We start from the raw sequence: 19,826 nt of genomic DNA, 5'->3' as shown, positions 1-19,826 counted from the left end.
GGGAAGGGGGCAAATGCACCGGTGTGGCTCTCTGCTGGCTTTCATGACCAATCGACACCCCCCCCCCCAATCTGGATTGGACTGTTAACGTTTTTTATAAATGTAATACTTGTAATAAATGAAAAAACACTGTATTATATTTGAAGTAGAATATATTCCTGATTTCAACATTATGCAATAAACAGGAATAAAGTTTGCAGATCCTCCAAGTTCTGCACTGAAAGTTTTGTGGTCAAGTAGATGTATTTCAAGGACAGTTCAGCCATGCTCTTGCACCTGTTCCGTTGCTGTTTGCTAAATTCTCATGGACAGATTTTTGTCTGCACAAATATTTAGGAATGACAGTTCTTCTTATCGATATCTACAAGATAATCCTGGACAAACACCAGCATTTTCTATTTGTTATTCACTCTGTCATCATCAGGTCTGATTTTAGAAGTATTAGTCACTCTTTAAAGGTCCAGAAGCAGAAATTTTGAATTGAGGTGACATTTTTGAAAAATCCCAAGCCTCTAGACTAGGCTTCAAACAGTTACTTTTTAGAATATCTGGAAGGATTTTTGTTTTTTCAAAATAATCAAAATTGTATGAGATTTTAGAAACTGCATCCGACACTCCCCTCAGTTTCAGATCAGGTTTGGCCTAAAGCATAGTGTGTTCTGTTAAAAACAACACAAGTGAAAAACTCTTTCAGAATTCTTTGGATTTTCATTAACTTACTCCAGACCAGTCCTATGCTATCACCATCTCAAATATTGTTTCAGAATCTGAATACAATTTCTGGTGCTGCTGAGTTAATTTATGGTTGCTTCTTTCTTCTTTAAGATTGGTTGGTTATCCTTTAGATGGTGTATTTTAAACTTTGATAAACTGGTTTTTGCTCATGTGTGCTCATTTTCATTGGCCGCCTTAGTATTCTACTAAGTATTTTACTACGATTGCTTTTGTTATATTGTTCTAGTTATATTTCAGCTAACTATGAACACTGGGAAAAGTGGGTTGAAAACGTTTAAATAAAAGCCTGGTTCAAACATTCATTGATGGAGTTGGTATGGTCCATAGCACCTTCATTTTCATGCTGATAGTGGAAGCACTTGCTGCAAAAATCATTTAGAAAGTTTACATACTAAGCTGGGCTGCTTCCACCCCAGTGATTTTCCATGGTAGTTTGGTTGCTGATGTGATTCTTTGTGAAATTGACCTTGCAACAGAGATTCCAGCCCAGGTTAATCTGTTCTTCATTTTTAATGGTGGTTTTCCTTTCACACCTGATGGTGCATTGACATCACCCCCATCTCACTGTGTTCTCTCAGTTGACTCACCATATTCTCTACCCACCATGTTTGAATGTTGTTGTTTTTTAATTGGAGGAGCATGGATAACACAGCACTGAATAGAAAACATACTTTTTGGGGAAAAAACCCTTGTAAAAACCCTTCACATATTTGCAGGCAGTTTCTCTCTTCCCTTAAAATTTGGAATGAGTAATGCTGGATAGGAATAACACAATAACTTTAGCAACCTTAAAAAAAACCCTCCCTTATTTGCAAAGCCCTTTGCAACCCACTCCCCTCTCTCTAGAAGGCAGATTTTTTCTATGCTAATTATTGATAGGGATTGGGCCTTTGCAGTCATCAGTAAGTGAAAAGAGTAAGCCACAAGAAATTGACAAATTTGACAAACTTAAATCCTGCAGTTGCAGTTTCCCCTTCAGATTATATTTGTGTGAGTGTCCTGCTCAGGAAATGTCATTTTAAAACCAGATTTTTGTGTGGAAAGGACAGATCATTAGTGCTCTGTGCATAAAGAGAAGATAATGTTATGTGGAAACATGCAAAACAAAAGAAAGCAAAACAAAAACAAAAACTTGTACCAGTCATGTGATTGTAATGTGGGAAATTCTTGGTATGCAATTTCTGGAAAAAACTGGAAACCTATTTTTTGAAGCAGAGAAAAAATTACATGGTTTTCATGTGGGGCACATTGAGATTTGGAAAAACTCATTTGGTTATATTTAAATAAGATAGCTACCTTCTTGGCAAATCAGCCCCAAGGAAAACAAAAGTATACTAATTTAATTTGTATCTATTCTTAAAAATGGGCTGTGTTTGTATTCTGTGTTAATAAAAATACAAGGGCTTTGTAAAGTGGTGAATATGCCTGCAAATGAAACTAACAAGTTTCAGCCAATAGGAAAAGCTGCAGGGTTAGCTTTGTTTGGCATTTTCATAGTTCTTTCAGAATTTCTGGCATGGCTGTGACCCACCTTTAAAGTGTATCATGTAGTTGGCGAATTCTGGCCATTTTATCCAAAAGAAAATAAGCTGGTAAAAATCCAGTGCTGTTGATGAGATTCCTCTTTCTGCCTGCCTTAGTGGGTTGATTGCAAAGCAATTTACACAGCTGGGCAGGTCTGCAGGTGTCTGGAAACATGTTAGATAGGTGGTCGCCTACTAACGCATGAGCTAATGTAGACGACATGGGGAACCTCACAGGACCTGAGAGCTGCTGGTTGTTAACTCAGATAGTGCCAATAAATCACAGAGCCATACAGACAGGATTACCTGTGCTACAGGCATTTTTTTCCTTCTTGCAAGAGATGGAGTTCATTTGAAAAAGAACATCAAAGAACTCCCTTCCCCCTGCACCTTACCCATCCCCAACAAAGGATGCAAATCTGCATTTCAAGCTTTAAAAAAATTGCACATAGTTTTAAAATAGAGGGTGTATAAACAAACAAAATGGTTAAAAGATTATTATTTTTAAGTAAATGAAATGTTTTGCTTTTTTCATTCTGTGTTTACTTTGGTTAAAGGATCACCAGCGATATTTGGGGCTGTTCAGGCAATGATGAATGGAATGTTGTATGATGGGAAGCAATTGAATGTGTTTTCTGGGTGCTAACAGAGGAGGTGAAGAGCAGGTGATCTGGGAACTCCAACAGTGACTCCATCAGCTAACAGCCATTCTGCAGTTTAGCAGAAAGCAAGAGTGAGTGCCTTTCCATATCCTTGCCTGGCTCACCTCTCATTTGGTCTCTCCCTTCTTAGACTCCAGCAGCATGCAATCACTTCATGGGAGAAGGAGAGCAAGGCATGGCTGACTCAGTTCCTCTCTCCATCTAGACACTCTACTAAAGAGATTGAGGAGCCATCCATTTTCTTTTCCTCAGCTTTACAGCCCCATTCAATGGACTGAGGCAGCCAGGGATAGTGATGCTGCTGTGCTGTTAGGCTGCCTCCAGAAAGCTTGCAGCTCTAGGGGCGGGGCTGATGGGGAGAGCAAAGTGCTGGCATGGCCCTGCACTGGCTCCAATGGCCCATTTGCCCCCACCCATCACCCCTCAGGATTGAGCTGCCCATTTTAGAGTGAGGGTTTTGATTTGTTTTTATTTATCCAAAGCTAGTTTGTGTATTCTTAACAGAAAGTCAGGCTTAAAATACACTGTCTAAATGGGGGGGAAAAGGTAAAAGATGCCTCAGGCATAAATATACTCTTTCCATTATTTTTCTCCTGCCAAGAGAAAAGGAAGCCAGCTGTGAAATCTTTGGTAAGAATGAATGCAAAGTTTTGTTGAGCCAACTCGCCATTTCTTGGTCAGAAAGTAGGAGAAAGGTGTGAAGAGGCTCCCACAGAGATCATGAATGAAGAGAGGAGAAGACACAAAGCTAAGCATGACAAGCGAGCCTTAAAGGGAGAGTTTTCTCCTCAGCTGTAGCTGTCTCACATGAGTTTTGTGGTGTATGAAGTTCATCTGGTTAATGAAGTACTTTTTTAAAAAAAGAGGAAGGCATTTCAATATCACTAAGATTTGAAGCTTAGAGGAAATTGTATTGGAACTGAAATGCATTAGTAGGTTCATTTATGCAGTTGTTCTGGCCAGGCATACATGTTGGTAATTACATATGTGATAAAGATTCATATGTCTATGTGTCAGAGGGGAAAGTGACTTTCCTGAATACTTTTCCTGAACTTTTCCTCATCTGAACTTTGCCTCTTTTGCAAATGAGATTTCAAGCCTCAGTGAATCAGATTTGCAGTCAGACAAGTGGAAAAATGCTTTTCCTGCTTGAAGCCTAATATTTACCATTGTATCATCTAGTACACAGTCCTAACATTTGGTATTGCCATAGAAAACTATTCATAACATATCCCTTTACCTGCATGTATCTGTAAATGTTTCTGTTGCAATCACTAATGTGACATTGTTCCCATTTGACTAGAGATATCAGCACCCCCCCCCAAAAAAAAATTCTTGGAACTGGATATGAAAAAATGCAAAATACTTGCCAAAAAGTTGTCCAATTACCTGGAATGCCTAAAGTTGTAAAGCAAGTAGAAGGAATATAGAATCCTTGTGTGTTCCCCCTACTTAGTGAGCTACAGATGGAATTTATTCTCTTTTGGTTATTTTATTCATCATAAGTTCCTTCAGAGAACACAGCATATGTTATCATCAGGACTCCTGATGCCTTGGCAACTGTTTATTTTCTCAAGAAAGGAGAGTCAGGCAAACAGGAACTTTGGTACACCAGGAAAACCACACTATTTGAGTCTACCTGGCAAAGGCATCTGATGGATGGGCATCATAAAAATCAGGGAAAGAGAGCCTAGGGCTACCAGACTGTGTCAGAAATCCCATCCACATGCTGAAAACTGCTTTTACACACACACACACACACACACACACACACACACACACACACACACACACACACACACAGAGAGAGAGAGAGAGAGAGAGAGAGAGAGAGAGAGAGAGAGAGAGAGAATAAATGGAAGCTCTGACCTTTGTACATACTCATAAGCAGCCTTACCAGAGTACCCCCAAGCACTGGTTACTTGAGTGTCTGGGTCTTATATCTTGTTGTGATGGTGCAAAGTGGAAACACACTTTTGCATGCCGGCAAACAGGCAACATGCATGGGAGAACACAGGGCAGGATTGGGACAACATATATCTACCATGGACTGTGATCAGTAGTCACCAAAGATGCAAGATGAGGCTTCATTGGCTTTTGCCGAGGCAATGTATTCTTGGAGGTACACTTGAATCTTTATTGTGAGGTGGCAGTATGGAACTCCTCCCATTCCTTTTCTGTTCCTTTTACTTCCTCCAAGATGAACAGTAACAACAAAGAAACAGGCATTTAGGATTTAATGTTTTGCATTTATATTAGCCATTGTAATTAGCCATTGATTCACACTCAGTGCTCAATTTCTGATGTTAGAAGTTCTATATTTTCACAACATTTGCCCTGGAAACTCTCCTACCTTTACTGTCAGATATGTGTGGGTTGATTGTCGTCATTCAGTAGTAATGCAGACTTGAGAGCACTCTGTTGTTTAACACTTTACGTATTCTAGGTGAGGCATGGTTGAAACTGAGCCCTGTCAACATCTTTCCATTATCCTGCCCACACCTTGTTTCGGAATGAGTGCATTCTTTCCAAGTACTTTCAGATAATTTGTGGGAAATGTTTGGTGTTCTTTCTGAAATTTTTGGAAATTTGACCTTTTGGGAACAGTAACTGGTGGAGCACCTTAAGATGAGAGCCTGCTCCTCGAGCCTTTGTTCAGTCTGAAAGCCTTGTCATGAGAAGTTCCCAGAACACAGAGCGCTGTAAATTATAGTCTGGATCTCTGTGGAAAAGGTAAAGGAAGATCACAGGGATGAATTATCCAGTCATTCAAGGGCCTGCAGGTTTTGACTTGGACCATACAACCTTGTTATTTATGGAGTTATTTATGGAAATGATTTTTGGGATCATTTCCAGTCCCTCATTCTAATACTCAAACTCTGTAATTTGATCCAGTCTATTCTTCATTACTCTGCAGGACTGGTCATGAGGAATTTTGTGCTGCAATTGATTCCTTTTATGCCTGTTAGGCTGATTACAGCTTTGTTGCTGGTGGACTACTGCTCTGCACCATGGCACTTTGTGCTTCAGAGCTTTGCAGGGCTCTATTTCGTTCTCCACACTGTTTAACATCTATATGAAAACCTTGGCAGAGGTCATCCTGAAATCTGAAGTGAGATGTCATCAATATGCGGATGACACCTAAGGTCTATTTCTCTTTTTCATCTAATCAAGGTGAAGCAGTTGAAGGACTGAAATAATGCCTGGAGTCAGTAATAGGATAGATGAAGTCCTAGAAATTGAAACTGAATCCAGACCAAATGAACTATGCTTATAGGCAATTTGCTGGACATTAGAGGAAGTCTCTTTTGGATGGGATTGAGTTTTCCCTATATGGTCCGATTCAAAACTTAGGGATGAGATGTTGGGTTCTGCATTGCAGGTGATATTCTAGAGTGCTTTGTACCAATGTAACCAAACATATTGGGATGAACTCAATGGGGGTGTTGCCAGGGAGTGAGGACCCCTGCTATGGAGCAAACAAGACAGGTTCTGAGATTACGAAACTCACCAGAGAGAATGGGGAGGAGTCTCAGTAGAGCCCACATTGAATGAGCCATAGCATATAGACAAGCAGCTCAGATATGGTCCAACTCTAATCAGCTGGGCTGGGGCTAGAGAATTTTCACAGCTACCATGGGTGTGAGAGAGGGGATTTCTGTAGGCATTTGTGTTGAACATAGCCTTGTTCATGTGATAAGACTATTTTGTTTTCCCATTAAACCATGGCACTATAATATTATTACATTAAATGGTTAGAAGTCCTTCCATACAGTAGGCAGAGGTAAAGAAGAAATTGTGTCAAGGAGTTAGCCTCTGAAAGACTGTAAAGAGTTCTTCGTGTATCTTTTGTCTATTTACCCCTGTGTACTTTAAATGCTATTCTGTGGTATGGAGGAGTTACAAGCCATTCTTCTAAAACGTAGGTTCTGTCTTAGGGAGGCTACATTAACATCTCCCTGAGGGCAACCTTGACCATCAACCTCTATTTTACTTTAAATTTCCTGGACCAATTGAGCTTCCAAGCAGTTAACAGTGCACCCTGTAAAGAGCTTAATGTTAACACTGCCCTTGTCCTAGTATTTGCGACACCTAATGCTGTCCCTTCAGAATGGTGTCCCCCCCTCACAGAGACAACCAAGCAAAGTTGTTGTAGGCAGTAACATATAATTTGTGTAGCATGGACTCACAAGCTGCACAGTAGAATTTTAACACTTCTCTTGGAAAGCTTCTGGTTTAATCCCTCTATGGTACCTTATCTATGTGCCTGGCATAAGGTCTCTTTCTGGCAGCTAGCTATGCATGGTGTATGGTTTGGGATGTGTTTCACTGAGCTGAAAAATGTCATGAGGTAATTTAGCTATTGCTGGATACAGCTATCTAGAAAACAGCAGCTACATGTGCAGGTACTGTTCACAAGTTATTTTGCAATCCCTGGCTGATATTGGGATCTGAAATCTGTATATACACATCACATTGTTAGAGTTAAACAGGAAATTGGGAGACAATGCTAAGCAGTATGATCAATTTTATTGATTACAACAGGGGATAGAAGAAGGCAAGAGAAAGAATGGCAAGTTTTAAATTCAGTTAAATCACAGTGCTTCCTAGTGTGAGCAGTTGTAGTATCCAGATGTGTTTCATCCACAAGTAGTCCAAGAAAGATAGTCTGTATGCAGTTGTATATACAGTGGGTACATAAGAACATAATAAAAGCCTTGCTGGATCAAACCAGTTGTCCATCTATTCTAGCAGCCTGTCTCACAAAGTGGCCAAACAGTTACTCTGGGAGGCCAACGACAGGGCACTGAGGACAAGGCCTTCCCTGATATTGCCTCCTGGCACTGGTATTCAAAGGCTTATTGCCTCAGAACATGGAGCTTCCCTTTAGTTACCATGGCTAGTAGCCTCTGATAGTCCAATCCTAAATACATATGTCTAACCCCTTTTAAAGGTGTCTGTGACTATGCCCATTGCTACATCCTCTGGGAGAAAATTTCACATTTTAGTCACTTGTTGAGTAAAATATTTTTATTTTGTCTGTCCCAAATCTGCTGCTTGTCAACTTCATTAAGTGCTCCTGAGTTGGAGTATTTTGTGTCAGGAAGAAAAAATTCTCTCTGTCCACTGTCTCTACTACATAGATAATTTTCTAAAGTTCTGCCATGCTCTCTTTAGTCATCTGTTTTCAAAATTGAAAAGTCCTGGACACTTCAGCATTTTATTTGTATTTCCTTGAAGGTTTACTTGTATTTCCTTTACTTGAAGGTTAAATTACAATTTGTTGGTCCTCCTAAAATTTAATCCTGTTAATCCCATATCTTCTATAGCCATGGAACTGTAAGGTGCTAGGGTAACAATATTTGAGGGGGCCAACAGCAAGTAAAATTGTCATTGGCAGTGTATATTTGCTGTTGATTCTGTGTTCTTGTTCATTTCTTCATCTGTTGTGCTGCTGACTTTGCTGTTGTTATGCACAGGATTGTGATTTATTTGGGATTTTAATTTTATAATATTAGCAGCCACCCAGTATCAGGGCCAGAGGAACTCCCTGCACATAAATCTACATTAGTGAAAACTATGGAAGTTCCTTAACCTTTTTCAAAATTAGTTGATCATATTGTGCTGACTAGCGTTATGGAAGATGCAAAACTCTACTTCCTTTACTATGTCATAAGTAGATAAGGAACATTTTCATAGAGAGATGTATACTCTACCCAAATAATCTTTCAGCGAGTGGAAGTGCCATGCCATCAATGCTGTAGTTTCTGCCCCCTTTTGAGTGACATTCACAGCAAGGAAGAGCAATAATTTCATACATTCATCAGTCAGTGCAGAAAATGTAATTGTCCGTTGTCCTTGCATAGGACAAGCATGGTGAGAGGAGAGATTTATTGTACCCTCTTCTCAAATATGAGAGCTCAAAAGTGTCAGGAAATAATCTTGGCTCTCTGTGTTTACTAATTACACAACCTTTTGTAGAATGGATCCGTCACAAAATCAAAACTAATTCCCGTGATAGATACAGAGTTTGCTTGTCCACTGAGGGGCATGGATCAGTACATGCCTGTAATGTCACACTTTGGTCATCTTTTTAACATGCCATCCTTGTTTAGAGGACATTGAGGAAGGGAAAAAATAGATGTGAGGTGGTTCATGAATTGATTAACGGGATACTTGCTGGTGGGATTTGCCCTACTATCTGTGCCCTACTATCTTCAGAGTAGTATATTCTGATCTTAAAGTTTTTTGTCTTTTCTGAAATTGATTCCTATGACAGATTACTGCATGGAAGCTTACTGAAAAGCACATGTAGTCACATATGGAGCATCCGCCATGCCTTAACGATATAATGGACAAGGGGCCAGCTCTGCACATTGCACAGTTACCATAAATTAAGCTTCTAAGCTACCATTCAGCTGCTGGGCATCCACATTCAAAGTACTTTTTGGTTAGTTTCAAAAAGCATAGCGTCTCTTTGAGCCAGGGAAGGTTGAGCAGCTGTGCTGAGTTATGCAGTATTGCATTAACTGGTGTGTGCAGTATTAAAGTTCTCAGAGCATTCTTGCAGTGAAGTGATGGTGCCAGTCATATTTTCACTGACAAATGCCAAACCTATTGTCAGTTTGCCACTTTCTGATCCTGACCTAATGGTACTGCTAATTCTTAGTATTAGTCGCACAAGTTTAAAGTCAGCTTTAGCACAAGTATAGAAGTTTGACTCTCCAGCCATAGCTGCTGATCCATCAGTGAATCTAATGTAAATGCAGCAGAAGTTACAGAGATGTCAGGGTCAGAAGTGACACTATAGAACTTGCCTCTAATCTTCCAGTGATGGAAGGGAGCAGTTTGAAAGTGCACTCAATAAGCATAGAGTAAGCATTATTGATATTTTCAAAGTGTTAGCATCCCATGTAATGCAGGAGTGTTGGCATCTCTATTAAACTCTTTGGCACCAGCACGTCCAGAGATCTCACCAATAAGCGCTAATGCATTTTGCATTAACGTTTTACCACTGACAAAGTGTGACTCGCTGCAGTGGTTGAGTTGGGGAAAAAAAAGCAAAAACCCAAGAGTTTCACTTATCTGGAGTCAGTTGGTTTTTTTAAAAGCATGAATCAAGTCCCCTAAATGTGACATTTGCATGTTTTTATTTTTGAAGCCATATGAAGATATATTTCTTTGTCATGTGCCCTTTGTGATGTGATTGAATTTAGGCTGCCATCGGAGTTATTGATCCACTCTGAACTGCATCATGTAAAATTTTTGAGGGGAAAAGTAGACTCTCAAAAAGAACAAAAACTTCTTCTCATCTGCTTTTCTGTTGTGCATGTTGAACCATTCTTGTTAACTGCCCTCAATATTCTGTTACTTTGTGTCCATTTTAGGAGTTTAATCTTTACCATATGATCCAGCAATGAATATGCTGGTGGTGTCATGTAGTCAGTGGAACTTCTGAATTTGATGATATCCTGCTGTCAAAATTAAGCCCATCTTTTTGCCATCAGTCAGATTAAAACTTAGGGGTACAAGGAGTGTATCTCTGAGGCAATTGACCTGCTCCGTTTGCTGGGCTGTGATTGTTCTGTTGTCTCAGCGTTTAAGATAATCCCTTTTAATATGTATTAAAACAATTTTTCCTCTTTCAGTTTTACAGGAAAATGGGAGAAGTCTGTCCTCTTAAGAGACAGTGACAGAATACTCTTGTACTTCTTATTGAGAGACACTCTGTAGGCCATAAGTGGGTCAGGGCACTTCCAGCAGCAGTAGCAGCACTCCAAACAAGTGCCTAAAAAAAGTGAAAGGGAAAAGATCTTACAAGTCTGTCTCAATTTCATTACATTCTGTATTCTCTATTTCCAGAAGTAAGATGACATATGATAAATGTTATCTTTAAAGTCCTGCCATAGCAACATGCAAATAATATCTGATTGTGTAAGCCGCAGAACTAACAAATATGTAGGATCAGAATCACTATACTTGTACATTGTTGCTAGTGATGTGGAGTTCCATTCTCTACTTCCACTTTGGTTTGTCTGAGCTTTCTAAGAAAACACTTCAGGAAATTTGTTCTCTAAGCTTCTTCCTTTCCAGAATTATGCAAAATAAAAAGGAAATCAATGAAGAGAACTTGCAGCAGGACCAGAGGTGAAGAGGCATCAGAAATTCCATTTCTCATACAATTAACTATTAATAGATCCCCCCAACTAGCCAAATATATAAAACCATCTACCTTGAAATTTCCAGTTGCTCCTCCTTTGGTTAAATTTTAGAAAAGAGGAGGGACCAATGGTGAAGTTTGGCTATGGAGCTGAAGAATGCCCATAAAAAGCCAGACCAATCTTCAGCTGAACTGTGGGCTCAGTTTGCAATGAACTTGTCTTCACTGCCATAACTATGTGTGTGTGTCATCAAGTCACAGCTGAGTTATGGAGACCCCATAGGGTTTTCCAGACAAGAGGTGATCTGAGGTAGCATATTATTACTTCCATGTGGGCTGAGAGAGTTCTGGGAATCTGCTGGTCTTATACATGCTGGCTCTCACACTGCTGTAACTACCCCTCTTAAAGTACAGTGCCCTCACTACAACTTTGTACTAACAACAAAAGATCCAAACATTGCTTGACTTCCTTTGTTGCCAGCTGCAGAGTAGTTGCATTGAAAAGTTCTGTGGTACAGACTAGTAAGGGTATTGGCATGTCAGGCTGGAGACTTCATCTAAGTGGCCTTGTGGCCACTTCTTAACCCCATCTTAAACATATAATATATAATAGTGACTTTATAACGAGACTGCAACTAGAGCAGCATAGGAGAGCTAACTTTCTTTATACCCTTTTAGGTCCATTATCACTAACCAAGTTACATGCCTGATTATGTATGTCTCATATAGTCAGTAATGTGAACCTTATCTCACTGCTTGCAAAATAAAACTCCAGAGGCACCTGAAAGACTAACATTATTATGACCTGTCATGAATAAGAACTCACATCTCCAGAAAGTCATGGAGCAGGACCCAGTAACTTCCTATATTTCTGCATGTAGACTTGGTTTGTATTTTCCCCTCCAGTGATTTTTCCAACAGTGCCCTTAGTTGAATTGTAAACTGCTATTTAAATTTGGGACTTGAGAATTCAGAAAGGGCACTACTGGAGGAAACAAGATCTGCTGATGATACATGACAACTCTAAATTACAGTGATTAGTTGTTATATTTCAGCTTCAAAATGGCTGCATCAGGTTTCCTTTTAAATTTATAGAACATCTATAGATTTATAGAACACCCTAAGGGTGAGTTATAAAGTTTTAAATATGTGAGTAAAGAAGTAAGAAGAAATTGGCTATGAACAGACATCTCTTTTATGCTAGGAAAAGCCAGATATGATTATTCCTAAACTTTGGAGAAAATCTTGGAAGTCTCATACTTGCGTCTGGCCCTTCTGATATTGCCAAGGCGTGAATATATTCTCTGTCCCATACATTTTTCAAATATAAATTTGGGAACCAAACCACCTCTGTTAATCTTGTGCGGTTCCCTAAATCAGCTGCAACTTGAAATGTACAGGAAGCGCTACAAAAAGTAGTTCTAGAAAAGTGTACTTTGGAATTTACATAATTCAGCAAGCTACTTTTTCCTCCTCTCTCAGCTGCCAACCTAGCTGTTTGGCTAACATCCACTGTAATCTGTTCTCCTTCATTATGTTAATCTGTGGGCGGAAAGATTTCTGTCATCTTCAAATCGCTTGTACAGCAATGGTAAACACCTTGGCCTGTCTGTAATTGGACAGGTGTCTGCATTGGTGTCACCCAGCTTTTAATTCAATTAAAGGAACTGCCTGCTCTGCTCTCATTACCCACTCATTTCCTCTGCACTTCCAGTCAGTCAGTGAAATTTACACTCTGCGGCAGCCTATCCTGTAATACAAAGTCAGCAGCCCCATAACTAAGATAATAATTGATGTACACACACATTAATTTATAGCTGAGCAAATTAAATTATACATTGTTATGAAAATGTTCAGAGATTATCATAGTCTATTTTAGAAATAAATTTTATTAAAATACTCAATATGATGCCCCCCACTAGATGATCAAGCACTGGATCTGGATCCCAAACCGCACCTTGACATCCTGTATTTACAATAATAGTTGCTTACGATGACTTAGTGATATGCAGATAAACCAAGTGCTGGATCTACTTTATTGACTGTATATATGGAGCTCTACTTTATTTCCAGAAGTTACATGCATTTATTTTTAAATAGAACATGACTTACAGTTATATGGTGGTCCAGCAAGACTAGCTAAATTATGACTTTTGGAAAAGTCAGAAGCTGACACAAGAATCAAACATTAAAAATGAAAATCATCATTTAAAAAGTGATTTAACCCAGATTCTACAATCTTTGAAAAATTCTTTTATTAATGGAGTAAATGGTATTTGCCCCACAATATCCTTACACAATTTTGTCTTTGTGCTGATAATGCTTCTGCAATGCAGTGATTTTTTTTCTGCTTTTTTTTAAAAAAAAATCTCAGTACTACATCTAGTCTTTAAAAATCCACAATGTAGATTACAGACAGTAAATCAATTGAAGGTACTACTCTTTCTGCCCAGTGAAGGGAACCTTTGGAAATAAATTAAAATTCTAACACAGACATTTTGACACAGTGACCCCATGAAACTGAATAATGTCATTTGTTAAATATGGATGTAAAGTTGAGAATGTAGCAGCAGACTGAAATCACACCTAGCGTAAGAAGTCCACTTGATATGCAAAGTAAGTTTTCCATTTTATTAAAATGTCTGCTGTTTAATTATTAGTAATATTTAATTTAGTCTCTGTTTAGGCAGATAAACCTTGAGGCCCTATTTTAATAAATCTGAGGAAAATGAAGAAAATGTATGAATCAACAGCGTTGTACCATTAGTTTCAGGTTTCTAAAACTGCTGTTAGTTTTATAACTTTCTTACAGTACAATCACAACATTCTCACTGAAAAATCACAATTGCTAGGCAGAACATGAAATAATACTCAAATACCAATTATTTCTAATATGTTTTTCCTAGACAACATGAGATTTATTAAATAATGGATATATTTTTCTGGGAGGTTTAATGTAAAATAATTACATTTTTGAAATTGGGTCCCATAAGAAACAGAGAGCAAGCACAGTGTGGGAGCCATCCTGAATAGATGTTTTGGGAGGGGAGAATAAGGATGTGGGGCTAATAGTGGCAACAAAGAAGAAAGTTTTAGAACATAGAGACAAACTGCAAACTAGCAAGTAACCAGGACCACACAGTATCCATTTTAGAGTTCTTCAAGAACTAAAATGGGAAGTTGCTGAACTTCTCTCTGCCAGAGGACTGGAGAATGGCAAATGAAGCACCTATTTATAAAAAGGTTTCCGGGGGGATCCAGGAAATTATAATCCAGTCAGTTTAATATCTCCCCCAGGTAAATTGATAGAAAGCATTATAAGAGATGGAATTATCAAGCATATAGAAGGGTAAGCCCTGCTGAGCAAAACCAACATGGCTTCTGCAAACTAGGTCCTGTCTCATCAACCTTTTAACATTTTTTTGAAAGTGTTACTACTCATGTGGACAGGAATGAGCCTGTGGACATTGTGTATTTGGATTTCCAAAAGGCTTTTGATGAAGACTACTAAGAAAACTTCATAGTCATTAGATAAGATAAGTCCTTTTATGGATTGGAAGTTGGCTAAAAAAACAGGATGCAGAGAGAAGGAAGCAATTATTAGTTCTCACAATGGAGGGGTATGAACAGTGGGGTCCTTCAGGGATCTGTGTTGGGACAGGTGCTTTTCAACCTGTTCATCAGTGACCTGGATTAGGGGATGAACAGTGAGATGGCCAAGTTTTCAGATAACACCAAGTTACTGAGATTAGTTAAAACAAAAATTGATTGTAAATAGCTCCAAAAGGATCCCTCCAACCCGGAGGAACAGACATTACTAGGGGATCGTGCCAGCACATGAGGCCAGGGCCAACTGCATGGCCAGGAGGCCTCTCCCCTGCCAGGGAAATGCGCCAGCGCTCGAGGGTGGGCCCAGCTGCTTCTGCCCTCCATCTCTATCAGAGGCTGTGAGCAGGTGCATTCCTCCCATGGAGATTGGGGGCTGGCCAGCAGGCCTGGCAGCAGCTGGGGGTCAGGAGCGCCCAGCTGCTATTGCCCTCACCCACCTCTATCGGAGGTGCGTGCCTGCTCATGATCTCTGATATAGGTGGGGGCAGCAGCAGCTGGGCTGGGAGGTTGGGGGTCTGGCTTGATGAGGGCCAGGAGGGACTGCAGCTCGTGTTGGTGAAGGGCCCAGCTGGCTTCAACCCCCACCCCCTGGCATTGCCACTGGAGCAGAGCCGTGGGGCTGCTGTGCATGGGAGGCCCTTGCTGAGCCCCCTACCAGTGGAGGAAAGGGAGGAGAGGCCCACAAGGCAGTCCTCCAGCGCCTGGAGATTCTTAACATGGCAATGACATCCAGGCGTGTTTCTGCTTCTTCAGGGGTGCTATCGGCGGGGATTAGACCCCCCCTACTTCCCCCAGCTCCAGGTAGGTAGGAGTCTGAGGGGGGTGACACAAGGGATGCCCGCCTGGGGTGCTTGGGTGGGGCGCACAATCAGTGCTTGCCCCCAGGTGTCATTTCTTATAGCTACACCACTGCACTTATGGTTGTTTAGAAAAAAATGAGTAAGGAGAAACATGATAGAGGTTTATGAAACTATGCATGATAGGGAGACAATGGACAGGGAAAAGATTTTACAATTGGAATTATCAGCTGGAGAATGAGAAATTCAAAGCATACGAAAGGAAGTATTTCTCCATACAATGCATAGCTAAATTGTGGAGTTCTCTGCCCCAGGATGTGGTGAATGCTGCCAACTTGGAAGGCTTTAAAAGGGAAGTTGACGTGGTCATGAGGAAAGGGTTAGTCATGGCTACTAGTCAAAATGGATACTAGTCATGATTTATACCTATTCTGTCCAGTATAGAGGAGCATTCCTATAATATTAGGTGCTATGGAACACAGGCAGAATAATGCTACTGTAGTCATCTCACTTCCTAGAAACAACTGGGCCCATTCTGCATGGGCTGGTGAAGCAGCTGCACACTGGCATACATTATGTCGGTGGAGCCCCAGGACTGTTCGCATGCTTCCATGCAGGCAGCCCCAGAGTGGTTGCGGCCCGCGGAGGCACCATCACATGGAGGTGCCTGTTTTTTAAAAACGTACCTTCTTTCCCAGCACAGCTTCACAGGGATGAGTAGACATGCCCCCATGGCCACGGCGACACCTGGGGGGTCGGAGGGCAGCATGGGCATGACTCCTCATCCCTGTGTAGCTGTGCAGGGAAAGAAGGTAAGTTTATGAAAAAACAGGACATGCCTAAAGGGTTTCACAACTCTGTTTCCAAAAAAAACTTGGCTGGATTTTAGCCGAATTTCCAAAAAAAACAGTGTTTCGCCCGGGTGTGGGTGGGGTGGTAGCACGGGCGGCCAAGTTCGCCTCATTTTGGAGGCAGCAGCCATGTCAACAGCGCCCCAGGAACAGTGTTTTTACCATGCCTGAGGTACCGTTTTTGACCCGTGCAGTATTTGGATAGGAGACCTCCAAGGGAAACTGAAGTCATGACACGGAGGAAGACAATGAAAAAACCTCCTAACACTTCTACAGGGTCACCATAATACAGCTGTGACTTGAAAGCAGAAGGAAAGCAAAGAAACAAAGGTGTCGTTGAACAGTACAATGCCTGGGCTTCTGAGCCAGCATGATCGTATTAAAAGTAAAAAGTGTGCACAAATCCATTCTAAGCAAAAAAAACAAACGTCATTTAATGTCTCAGGTAATTAATTTTCTTATTATACCATATTGGTTGGGATTTCATCAAAAAGAGGTGCAGGTATTTGAAAAATTGTTATTCTGGCATCCTGTGGTGTGCAGTGGCAAACGAACCTTATGGATCTTGATTGTAAGGCCCAAACTACACATCTGCTGTATCAGTGGGTGTTTAAACCCGAGTAGCTGTTGCTTCTTCTAGGACAAAGCAGTTGTTAGTGGGTATGAGTTTCAGTGAAGTTCACCTATTCTGTCCTCAACTTTTCCACATGTTGTTTGGTCCCTGAGTGAATGCCTAAGAGATAGAGTTACATGTCAGAAAGTTTCCAGTTCAGAGTTTCCTTGTGTTTAGTAAACCTACTAGATGTCCTAGAACAAGCAACTTTCTGTCTCTATTTCCGTCTGCAATAGTAACATAGACCTACCTCACAGAATTGCAGTGGCCTATGAACACTGCAATATGTTGTTGAAACACTGAATGTTATTACTGTCCATTTTTGAAATTCTGAGTTAGCAATATAACCACAGAAAAAGGACTCTGCAGCTATTTCTTTCAAGATTCTTAAATGATTTTTGAATGCATTGTTGTGGCAGTGCAAGAAACTCAAGGAGCTGAAATGTAGCAGCTCAAGTAAATTATTATACTTAAAATGCTTAAAAGGAGGAGTTGATAGGGAAAGAGAGGCCCTTTCTGCATGGGCCAATAACAGCAAAAACGCTGTCCCTAGGGAGCTGTTCACATGGGGGGGTGCAGCTGCATTGCAGCAGCACTGCCCTCGCTCCCCCCCCCAAGCGAGGTTTTCTGGAAACAGTGGCTGCCGTGTGAACGGCACAGCTGGAAGGCGTCATCCCCCCTTTCCTGAATGACGTACCTTCCCTGCGACCTTCCGGTGCATCACCCAGGCCTGGGGACACGTCCCCCCTGCCCTGCGACTCCAGAGCTGTCACGCAGGGCAGGGGGGCGTGTCCCCTGGCCTGGGTGACACGCCGGAAGGTCTCAGGGAAGGTATGTCGTTCGGGCGACAACACAGCCCCGAGCGTAGCCGTGTATATGCAGACGCACCCCCGAGCGTGGCCGTGTATACGCCGACGCACCCCGAGGCTTGGCCGTGCGGAAACGGCCAGAGAAATGTCAAATAGACTTTAAACATTTAACATATCTGGCTTCCCCAAGAAATGTCCTAACATTTAAATTTTTTTAAAGTATACAGAAAAAATGTTTGATTTGCTTTTAAGATTAGCAGCTCAGTTTGAGAAAGTACTTTTGCTTTTAAAAAGCAAGAAGCTTTTTTTAAAAAGCTTTTAAAAAACAAGAAAAACAAAGATACTCCAGCAGCCCTTAAAACTGGAAAGTAACTGAATTTTGTTGTTGTTGTTACAATTGCCTCTGAATTTTCCCTTAAACTGTTTGTAAGATAGAAATGTGAGATTTCTTCTTGGCCAAACTATTCCCATCTGAAAAGTTCTGAGTGAACCAAAAGAAAAAAAAAAGAAAAGAAAGAAAAAAGATTCTTGATTTCCTATGAATTTTACTCCAAACAAAACTGGTGTTGAAAATGGAGGTCTTCCCCAATCTGGATCCTAAAAGAAATTACAAAGCAGGCAACATTTCTCAGATGTTTCCCTTAGGCTTGCAAGTTCTGGGATTGGAATCCTGTAGAAATCTGAGGGCAGAGTTGCAGAAGGGGCCTCAGCAGGATATGATGTCATACTCCAGCTCCCAACACAGCTGCTTTCTCCAAGGAACCTGATCTCTGTTATCTGCAGAACATACGTAATCCTGGGAGCTCTCTAACCCCCACTAGGAGTGTGCACAATTTTTTACAGTATTTTTGAAGGTTGGTTTTAAAAGACCCAGACATTTTGGGGGGAAAGCTGAATTCCCATACTGGTGCAGGGTTTCTTCCTGGCTTTTTTTGAGGGTTTTTTTTTAATTCTAAGGGGTCAGTAAAACCTGATCCCGCAAAAAACAAAGCTGCTTCCAAAGTCCATGTAGATCTTGAAGGTGACAGGTTGTATAAAGCTAAACTCTGAGTTCAGGCAAGCCCTGCATTCAGTTATGTGCTGCCTGCCACCTCTGAGACCCACATGGAATATAGAGGCAGCAGTGGTGGTGCAGAGCTGAATGCTGGGCTCAGCTTGACTGGGCCCAGTGTTCAGTTCTGTGCAGCCACATCCTGAAGTCCACATGCCAGGGTGGAGCTGCCTGCCAGCTTCTAGACACACGTGAACTTTGGAGGCAGAGACAGTGCAGTTCAGTGCATTAATCTGAAGGATTAATGGGCTTGGCTAGGCAGAGTCTAGCAGTCAGTTCTATGCCACCTGCAGCCTCTGAGACTCACTTGGACTTTGGAGGTGGTGGGGCAGAGGCAATAGCTGAGCTCAGCTCAACCAAGCCCAGTTCTACTCTGGCACCAATTTCAAGTCTATGTGGACTTTGGAGGTTGCAGCACAGAACTGAGTGCTAGACCCAACTGGGCCATGCCCAGCGTTCAGCACTCTGCGGCCTGCCACCTCTGCACCTATGTGGACTGTGGCAGCAGTCAGCAGGTAAATGAGGGGGAGAGGGGTTCCCCCATCTTTTTTTAATGGCAGTGAGGCTAAAGTGACCTAAAAGTGCTTGAAATCTTCAGCTTTCCTGGGGATCAATTTTTTTGACCACAAATGGTGATAAGGCATTTTCAGAGATGTTTTGGTTTGGCTTTACCATATGCAAACTCCTGTTACTGGCAACCCTATTACTATTTCTCTTACCTTATTATCAATAAAAGGGGTTATTCCATATATGGAAGATATTTTCAGTTCATCGAAAAGCTGTTTGTTATACTGCCTGAGAAAATTAAATTGAATACAAAGAAATGATGGAAGAGGTTTGTGCAGTCTCTTGGTCTAATAGAGGGGTGAAAACTACTACAGAAGTTGTCTTGCATCATTGTAGGAGTTTTTCCACAAGTGCTTGCAGATCAATTCTAGTGGCTGCTTTCTTTTCTCCTGTGGTTTCTTTGATCCAACCTGTTACATGGTACTACATTAGCTGTTGTGTCTAAATT

At 41.0% G+C, this 19,826-nt stretch overlaps 1 protein-coding gene across 1 annotated transcript in view; it reads left to right on the top strand.

Moving 5' to 3' along the window:
* The window catches only part of USH2A (usherin), a 646,790-nt gene that overhangs the window by 237,805 nt on the left and 389,159 nt on the right, over window positions 1-19,826 (top strand). The gene's annotated exons all lie outside the window — the stretch shown is intronic.

The sequence above is a fragment of the Sphaerodactylus townsendi genome, linkage group LG01 (genome assembly GCF_021028975.2).
Source record: "Sphaerodactylus townsendi isolate TG3544 linkage group LG01, MPM_Stown_v2.3, whole genome shotgun sequence".
Lineage (NCBI taxonomy): Eukaryota > Metazoa > Chordata > Lepidosauria > Squamata > Sphaerodactylidae > Sphaerodactylus > Sphaerodactylus townsendi.
The sequence above is the reverse complement of the archived record's forward strand: the minus strand, read 5'-3'. Positions and strand labels throughout refer to the sequence as shown.